Consider the following 9,103-nt stretch of genomic DNA (forward strand, 5'->3'; position numbering starts at 1 on the left):
TCTTTCCTCCCCTTAATAAGGAAACAGAAACAAGTCTCCTCTTATTTTCCTCACCATTCAGCATCAGGAACTAGAGAATCTAGAGCAGAAGAATAGGTTTATAAATAGTGACAGGTTGGGTCAACAAAAACCGAAGGAAGATTTATTTATATCTCAGAGGAAACTCCAGACAGTCAGTTGAAATACCTCTTCATCCATCCATTCATTTAACAAACATTTATGGAACTATGCACAAAGCACTGTGCTAGGCACTAGAGAAGATACAAATATGAATTACAGAATCATTATCTTTGGAAAGTTTGTATTCCTGGGAGAGGGTTAACTATAAAAACATGCAAAAACTAAAATGCAAAATACAGTATAAAAAGGAGATGAGAGAGGTACAAAGTAGAGATGAACCAAAGATCAGTTCCTTACTGCAGGCAAGAGGAAGTCCTTAGTATGTTTATATCACTGGAAGACACCCATTTGCAAAGGTGTGTATGCCCAGCTGGTCACAGATCAGAAATTCACAGAGAGTTTCTCTTGCAGCTGAGATATAAATACATAGCAAGTTAGCAAGTCAACCTGAAGGTATGAAATTGTTAATTCATGTGGAAATGGATTTGGCAAAACGCCCTGCTTCCCAAGAGATGCAGATCAATTCATAAAGGAATCTGCCATCATCATCATTACATAATTCTCCCAAAAGACCAGAAGGAAAAAGCAATGGTATAAGGAGAAATGAGCTCAGGAAAAAATCTTTCCCTGAATGAGTGGACAGTGTCAATGTTGAACCATTCAGGTTTTTAGTTTCCTCTACTGGCAGCTTCTTGAAAGGCAGCTAACCCAGTTCAGTCTGATCTTCCAGTGTGAGAGATTCTTTCATTTATACATTATTAATTACCTGAGAATAGGCTATATAGGGCATAGACTTGTAATACAAATGAAATCATGGTCCTCCTATTTCATGCAGTTTCAGGTAGCATGGGAAAGAAGGAAGGAAAGAAACAAGCATTTCTTAACACTTGGCACCATGGCCAGCTACTATGCTAAGCATTTTACAAATATTATCTCATTTGATCCTCATAACAATTCTCGAAGGCAGGTACTATTATTATTCCAATTTTATAGTTGAAGAAACTTAGCAGAAAGAGGCAAAGTCACTTGCCCAGCGTCACATGGCTAGTACGGGTCAAAGGCCAAATTTGAACTCAGGTCCCTGTGACTCTAAGCCCAGTGCTCTATCTACCGCTCCATGTACATGCCTCTATAGTACTAGTACATACAATTTCCTAATATTTTAGAGCTGAAAGGAATTCTAGAGATCTTTTAAGTCCACCCGATCCCCTTTATTTTGTAGGTAAGGATACTAAAGACTGAGGTTGAATGACTCACCCAAGTGGATATTACTGATTAGTAGCAGAGCTAGGTCCAAGACTAACTGAAAGATGTCACAGACCCCTAGTGAGCAACAACAGTAGCAGCACAATTATGTTTCACACGGATAGGTGTGCAAGCAGACCAGGGAACGGCAAAGCCCTTTTTGAGTTATTTAGTGTCTTGACAATTTTGAGACTATGTAGATGAAGGCTCATTTTAAGTTAAGGGACTTTTTTCCCATCAATCGAAAAATATTTTTAAGTGCCCACTATGTGCCAGCCAGTGTGCTAGGCACTGAGGATACAAAGAACAAGAAACGGTCTCTGCCTTCAGGGAATTGACATTCTGTCAGAGGAAACAACATAGACACTTTTAGACATACACAAAATATGTACAAATTGAATTCAAAGTAATTTCTTTAAGAATAAAGCACAATCATATTGGACCCCTACTCATCCCCTACCTGTTTATTGATACTTGACACAACACATATTCTGGTGACAAGGATTGAGATATGATTAAAGCTGAAAAGCCACAGTCATTGTAATTCCGCTTTCAAGTACTCCCTGTAATCAAATAAATGATATGGTCTCTTCCCTAGAACTGGAGTAGGGCCAATTTTCTTACCCTATGAAATGAGTGGTTTGAACTAGATCCAGATATCTAAGATTCTTTTCAGCTCAAAATGGGCTTTAAAATTGATATAAGGAGTAGTTTATATCAAGAATCCAGTATCTTGAGATTCTTATATAAAGGAGCTTTGCTGAAATTTTTCTCTTGGTAATCTCATTCAGCTCCAATAGGTTCAGTTATCATCTTTTTGTAGATGACTCCCAAATCTACATATTCAGCCCTAGTCTCTCTGTCTCTCTCCTAAACTCCAGTCCTGCAGGACTAATTTTCTGTTGGATCTTTCTCTCTCCTCTCTCTCTCTCTCTCTCTCTCTCTCTTTCTCTCTCTCTCTCTCTCTCTGTCTCTCCAATATGCATCTCAAACTCAACATATTCAAAACAGAACTCATCTTTGCCACTATATTTACTACTGTCCCTAATTTTCCTAACCTAGTCCTTCCAATCATCCAGATTCACAACCTTGGAGTCAGCCTCAATTCTTCACTCTGCCACATCCACTGCCACAAGTCTCATATAGATTCTGGCACTCTATCTCCCACATCCATCTCCTTCTCTCTACTCATATGGCCACTATCTTAGGAACTAACTCATTACCTCTCACTTAGACAACTCTAAATGTTCTTGATTAGTCTTCCTGAATTTTTCCTTATTACTCCCCATGTCTTCTAGGTTCCATCCATGTTGGTCTCTTTGCTGTTTCTATACATGGCATTCCATTCACCAATTCTATGCCTTTGTTCAAGCTGATCCCTCTACCTCCACCCTATTCCTGGAATGATTTCTTACCTAATCTCTACCTTTTGAAATACCAAGCCCTTGTCAAGGCTCAGGTTAAACACCATTTACTAAAAGGGATTTTTACTGATTTCCCTAATTGTAAGAGCTCTCCTCCCCAGCCCATATTCACCACATTAATCTGTATATTTTATATTGACTTTTCTGTGTGAAGAATCTGTCTTGTTGTGAAGTCAAGAGAAACTGAAGTAGATTGTATACCAGAATTCATCATTTGAGTTTTATTTTGTTCTTTTTAACTTGGACTTCTGGATCTGTTTTTGGTGGTTTCTGGAAGAGAGGAACTTGAAATAGAGAATCTGAGAGCTCATTCTCCATTTTGAGGCTATGTGGGCATGCCAGGATCGAGCAATCTCCAAACATATGTTTCCTTGCTCATTCCTTCTGAGACTTTGACAGGCTACAACTGTGGTACCCCTGTTACTCTTGTTGCTACTGCACAAATAGAAATGGGCCAAAGAAATGCTGAGAATAGAGAACCGTGGTTGGTGAGAAAAAGCAAATGCCCTTCCAAGACAGCTTCCTTTCTCTTAACTCCATTGTGGAGCAAGAATCAATCCCCATTAACTGCCTACCTCCAATTTGTTGTCTCTCTCCTTCCCATGGGGTGGAAGGAGCCAAAATTTCTAATGAGTAGCATCATAAGAATCGCATGTACAGCATAAGAATTGTCTGCTTCCAGGGTGACAATTTCAAGTGACCATGGCAATACTGTTTTCTGTCTTTCTTCACATTAGAGCCAAATGAAGACACCCAGCAGAAATATTTGGCTACCTGGTGCTCTCTGATCCTGTCTTTCTGCTGCTTGAATTGACAGTCCAGCATGACAGTGATGGAGACACAAGACAGCTTGCTCTTCAGCAACAACAAGTTATCAAGGAAGGTCCCTGTGGAATCTATCCAGATGGTGTTACAGTGGCCGGATAAGAACAAGTCCAGTTTCTTGATAATGGGATGAATGGTTGGAGCTCATCTACCAGTGGATCTCAAAGAGGGGTCAGAATAACTCTGTATTTATTTTGTGAATTATCCAATAGCGAGGACACAGAGGATGAAGAATTACACAGGCTGGAGGAAGCTACACTTCAAACTCAGTGGGTCCTAGTGGAGATTTTCTTTTTTTAACTTTTTTTTGGTCTCCCACAAGTAGATTAAAATGATGGTAATTAAAGGACAGTAAGAAAAGGAGAGGGGAATAGTTTGTAAAGATAGGAAAGAACTAGAGCACAAAAATGACATCATCACAGTCATCAATGGTGGAGGCATTAAGTTCTTTTAATGGTATCCCTTGCTCTTGTCTTAAATTGTCCAAAGGAGATGGGCTCTTTCATCACAAATTAGATTTTAGACCAAGTCTAGCTTACAGACTTTTTTTTTAAACTTTTCATCTTTCCCCAGTTGTGGGCTAGGAGAACTATGGGAGAATTTGAAAAAAAGAAAAGAGGATTCCACTATTACCCCACTGTTCTGCTCTATGAATGAACGGAGGTTACAGCCTCAAAGAGAAAAGATTTGCCTAATCTCTCTTTTCTCTTTCTGCTTCTTCATTCTAGACTTCCTCTGATCCAAAGTCAGTAAACCCACAAAATATATATTCACACATACCTATAAGTACACAATCTCTATTGACTTTTCCCTTCAGATTTACAGTCTGAATCCTCTAAAGAGGAGTAGAGGTTACATGGAGGACCTAGCTGCGGGCAGCCCACAGGGCATCACAGGAATAAAAGATCAGAGAGGGAGCCCTGGCAACAAGGCACCAGGCATGGCCCCAATCTATGTTACTGAACTGCTCAGTTCTGAAAAAAAAAGAAAGAAGAAAGAAGAAAAAGAATTGTCTCCTTCCTATTATCACAAACTGTTCCCCTCTTCTTTGCTTACTGTCCTTTAATTACTATCATTTTAATTTCCTTGATATGAAAGAAAATTTGGCAGCTGCTACTCCTTGTTTTGTAATTAATGTTAGCATGTATAAAGAGTTGAGGAAAGTCTTGGATCTTGGGTAAAGACAGACTGAGACAAAATGACAGAGAGAGACAGAAAGAGAAATAGAAACAGAAAAAAAAAATCCTTGCTTCATCCTGAGACAGGGAGGACTGGAGGAGCAGAAAAGACCTTGAATCTATTCAAAAGTCACAAATGTAATATACTGAGATAGTACTGCTAAGACAGTACAAGTTTCCATAAGTAAGTTTTGTGTGGTGTGCGTGTGTGTGTGTGTGTGAGAGAGAGAGAGAGAGACAGAAAGACAGACAGACAGACAGAGACAGAAAAAGAGAGAAAGAGAGAGAGAGAGAGAGAGAGAGAGAATATAAATATAAATTGGCAATCCCCTCCTCCACCCAGATCTAGTAGAGATAAGAACTTGACACAGAAGTGAGCCAAGATCAAGGAAGGGAGAATCTGTTACTGTGTAGACTTTACATGTCATTCCCCTCTGTATTTTTTATTGCTTTTTACCTGTGAGCTTCTTCCTATAGTAATGAGGGAAACTGACCAATGAAGGCCAAGTGTTTAGAGTATGCATGCACTGGCTATTTCTTACCTAGTTCCACCCCCAACACATGGAACTTTGGATATCCAGTTTTTAGCCATGAATGACTGAGGCTGGACCTGTGTCGTGATGAAAAACCCATTCAATTGGCTTCGAGGTTTGAAGGCCTGATGACTCGGGAAAAGCTGAGCTGAAAAAGAATGTGCATATAAAATGTTGGAGCATCTTTGACTCTTTTCCCTGGTGACTTTCAAGTGAGGAGGATGATTCTGAGCTGCTGAATGGGAAAGAGTGAGCCCCTTTCCTCCCATCCAGCCACTGGCATCTCTGCTTCTTTTGTGTTTATTTTTTCTTGATATCAGGTGAATAAATATCCTGAAATAGGTGCACCCAAGTAACCAGTTTAGGAGATTTGTCAGAGAGGTTCCACTAGACAAAAGAGTTGGTGGCAGAGGGTACCAGTGTACCGACAACAGAGGACAGAGATGGAAGGACAGATTGGTAGGTTGATAAATTACTATTCCCCTCAGGGTTGTGGTTTTTAAACACTATTGACGGTGATCCCCCATCCAGCATTCCTTTCCCCAATATCAGTCAACCAGCTAACATCAATTAATTTCTAGAAAAGGGTATTTAGAGACATACTGAAAAACAGTAGCTACAAAACATCCCTCTCACCCTGAAGGGCACACTCTCCCTTTGCATGCACACAAACACACACACACACACACACACACACACACAGTCCTTGGGAAGAAGAGGCTCAAACTTAAAGTATAAGCGGTGTGAGGCACACTCCTACTGACCCCAGAAGCCTTTTTCTTCTTTGAAACTCTTCATGGTATTCCCCTTAGCAGTAGCTCTCTTCTGGGCTCTCTAGAATACATAGGCAGAATTTCTCTTCCTCACTAAGGGTCACAATCCCTGAAGCAGTTGCCATCCTTGGGGTCCTTTTAGGGACTATTTTTCCACCTCTGTTTCAAGCTGTATTAGAGGAGTAGAGGAGAGAGAGAGGTACTCCTGAGCTTCAAGAATCAATATAATCCACAGGATTGCCTCAGCAAGCTCCAGGCCTTCTTGAGTGTGGGCCACAGGAGCAAAGCAGGACAATAGCACCACCAGTGCTGAATGGCAGTCATAGACCCTGAGACAATCAGGTAAGAGATGGAATAGTGCACAATCTTATCCTCTTTGGAGAGGTAGAGGACTAAGGGAATGGAGGGCATGAGAGTCTGACATAAGACCACCTCCATCAGGCAACCCATCAGAGTAACAGATTCATCTTCTGTTATAATTGTGGATTAGATGGCCACTCTTATGTTGGATCTACTGGAAAAGGGAATGCAGCCTTGGTCATAAAGAAGTTAAAATCTCCTGATCCAGCTTTAGGAAGCTGGAAGGGGGCCAAGGAAGAAAGTTGTCCTGGGTCCCGAGAACAGTCACATTGACCTCATCATTAATTCCCAATGGGTCTTTTCCACTTGGACTTATAGAACCTCACACAGTGGTGATAGGAAAAAATTGAGACTATGGACTGTAATGCTGTCCTGAAGAGTGGATTTTAAATTACCATCATTTTCTATTTTTATGACAGGTATTTGGGTAAAACACCTTTAAAACCTATGACAGGGCTTGAACTTGGTGGTTTGAGTTATAAAGACTATTCATACCTGGGATATATCAAGCTGAGCTTGAAATTCCCTAAGGAAGGTATTGGTGACAGCAGAAAAGCAGACACTCTGACTCTGGTATGTCCAGATTCTACAATGCTCACTGGAGTGTCAGGTGTTGGTAATTATCAGTAGAGAACAAACCCCAAAATCTGAAACAGTTTTAGAAGGAATTTTATTAGAGCATTTATTTAGCAAAGGAGAGATGTGGGGAAAGGATATGACTCTCTCTTCAAGTTTTTGTGAGCTTATGTTATATAGAGTTCAGACAAGAGCATAAGGGTATTTGCCTGATTCGCCACATGTAGACAGTAGGGCAGTTCAAAATATATTTCATCAGGTAAGTATAAATGTTCAAATTTGGGCAACCCAAAATACAACCTTTGGGTCAACCTAAAACAAGACAGGGATGGGATTTAAGCATTCCTTATAACCATCTGGCTTCCCCAGAGCATCTCTGAGGTCAGCCTAACCTATACCGTAAGCTTTGGGTTAGACAATTTTCTAGCCCCATAAATCTAAGTTCAAACAATACTAATAAATAGTAAAATATTTTTCTCACATAGCACTAATTGGAATTAATTCTAGTCTTTTCAAAATTCTAGCAGGATACTGCAAGCAATAAGTTGGGAATCAATGCCTGAATATTTTGACCATCCAGGCAGACTATGCAGAAACTCACAAGAGGATAGAGGCAAGAAGTTCCAGTGAACACCACAAGAGCCCCAACTGTTCACCCTCTGTGCTGGAACTTGAGGTATCTGACTTTACAGACTCCTCAATACCACAAGAGTGGAAGGGTAGATTGAGACAGGAACTCAGCAGGAGGATCATCAGTGTGTTCTCATACATGAGTGGGATATGGGATGTGTTTGAAGTGCAATTCACAGAATCCAGATGATTCCAGGCCTTTCAGAAAAAGATCTTAAAAGACTTCTCTGTCTTTGATGAAGGATCTCAGAAACCATCTCAAAGAAACGTTGGTTAATGGCACTCTCACAGAATCCAACAGCCTTAGGCATCACCCATGATGGTGATCACCACCCATGGTGGTGCTAAGGGAAATGGAAAGATACGGATTTGTGTTGATTACTGAACTTTGAACAAGAAGACAAAAGTGAACTAGTATGTTATGCCATAGTTGCAAGGTGCCCTAGACTGACTGGCAGCTAGGGAGCCAGTGGTTTTCAGTCCTGGACTTATGTAGTGGAGGCTCTCAGATTCCTATGTCTGGGGAAGACAAGGCTAAGACTGCTTTCCTCATTTAAGTGACTCACAAGTTAGCTAACTGTGTCAACAACCCGGCTGGCAGCTTCTGTGGGGGTATAAGATTCACCCACAGCCAACACCCAGAAAGCTGCCAACAGCACAGGTTCTTTCGATCTGCTTAATTAAGGAAAGCAAGGTGAAGGGGTTGACAAGCTTACTTTTAATTCAAATATCATTCAGTTAGTTCAGGGGAAAAAAAAACCAGCACCCTGAACTTCAAAACAAAATGCAAATTACAGACATCAATAGACTTTGTCTGATTCAAGTCCCAACAGATAGTTACCACAGTTCAACAAAGTTTCAACATCCGGGTTTACAAGCTGGAGGGCTCCTTAGCTACAGCTGCCTGGAGTCTCCTCATCAACACCATCTCCAGAGCCCCGCACCAATAGCTCTGTCCTCCCTTCTTATAGGGCTTTAGACATCAGACATCATCTGAATCACCAGAGCTCAGGCTCTGGTGATTGGTTCTGAGTTGGCCCCTCCCCTTAGGACCCTGGGATGTTCACATCCACATGGATTACATTAACACCTAATGGGGTTTGGGCCTGGGGCTTAGCACCTAGTAAAGCTCACTGAGATAAACTGAGTCACTCAAAGAAAACAAAGACAATTCTGGTTACACTAACTGATAGAAAGCTAACTCATCCAAGGTCATTGAGACCTTGGTAACTTGCCTGTTTACAATGGAGGGCCCTATCAAAACTGTTCACTGCAACCACCTATTCCTAATAAGCAGGTAGAAAGAACTGATATACACTTACCTGGGAAAAGGCTAAGAAAAAGATATCATTTGCCAACCATACAAAGACTTTCCGAAAGTGATGCATCCAGTGAAAGAAACTGTGTATTATTAGAGGGCAGGAAAACTGGACCTAAGA

At 40.8% G+C, this 9,103-nt stretch overlaps 1 pseudogene; it reads left to right on the forward strand.

Annotated features, from left to right (window-relative positions):
- The first annotated feature begins 3,441 nt into the window (after positions 1-3,441).
- LOC118829863 lies at positions 3,442-4,068 on the forward strand (annotated as a pseudogene).
- The last annotated feature ends 5,035 nt before the right edge of the window (positions 4,069-9,103 follow it).

The sequence above is a fragment of the Trichosurus vulpecula genome, chromosome 8 (genome assembly GCF_011100635.1).
Source record: "Trichosurus vulpecula isolate mTriVul1 chromosome 8, mTriVul1.pri, whole genome shotgun sequence".
Classification (NCBI taxonomy): Eukaryota; Metazoa; Chordata; class Mammalia; order Diprotodontia; family Phalangeridae; genus Trichosurus; species Trichosurus vulpecula.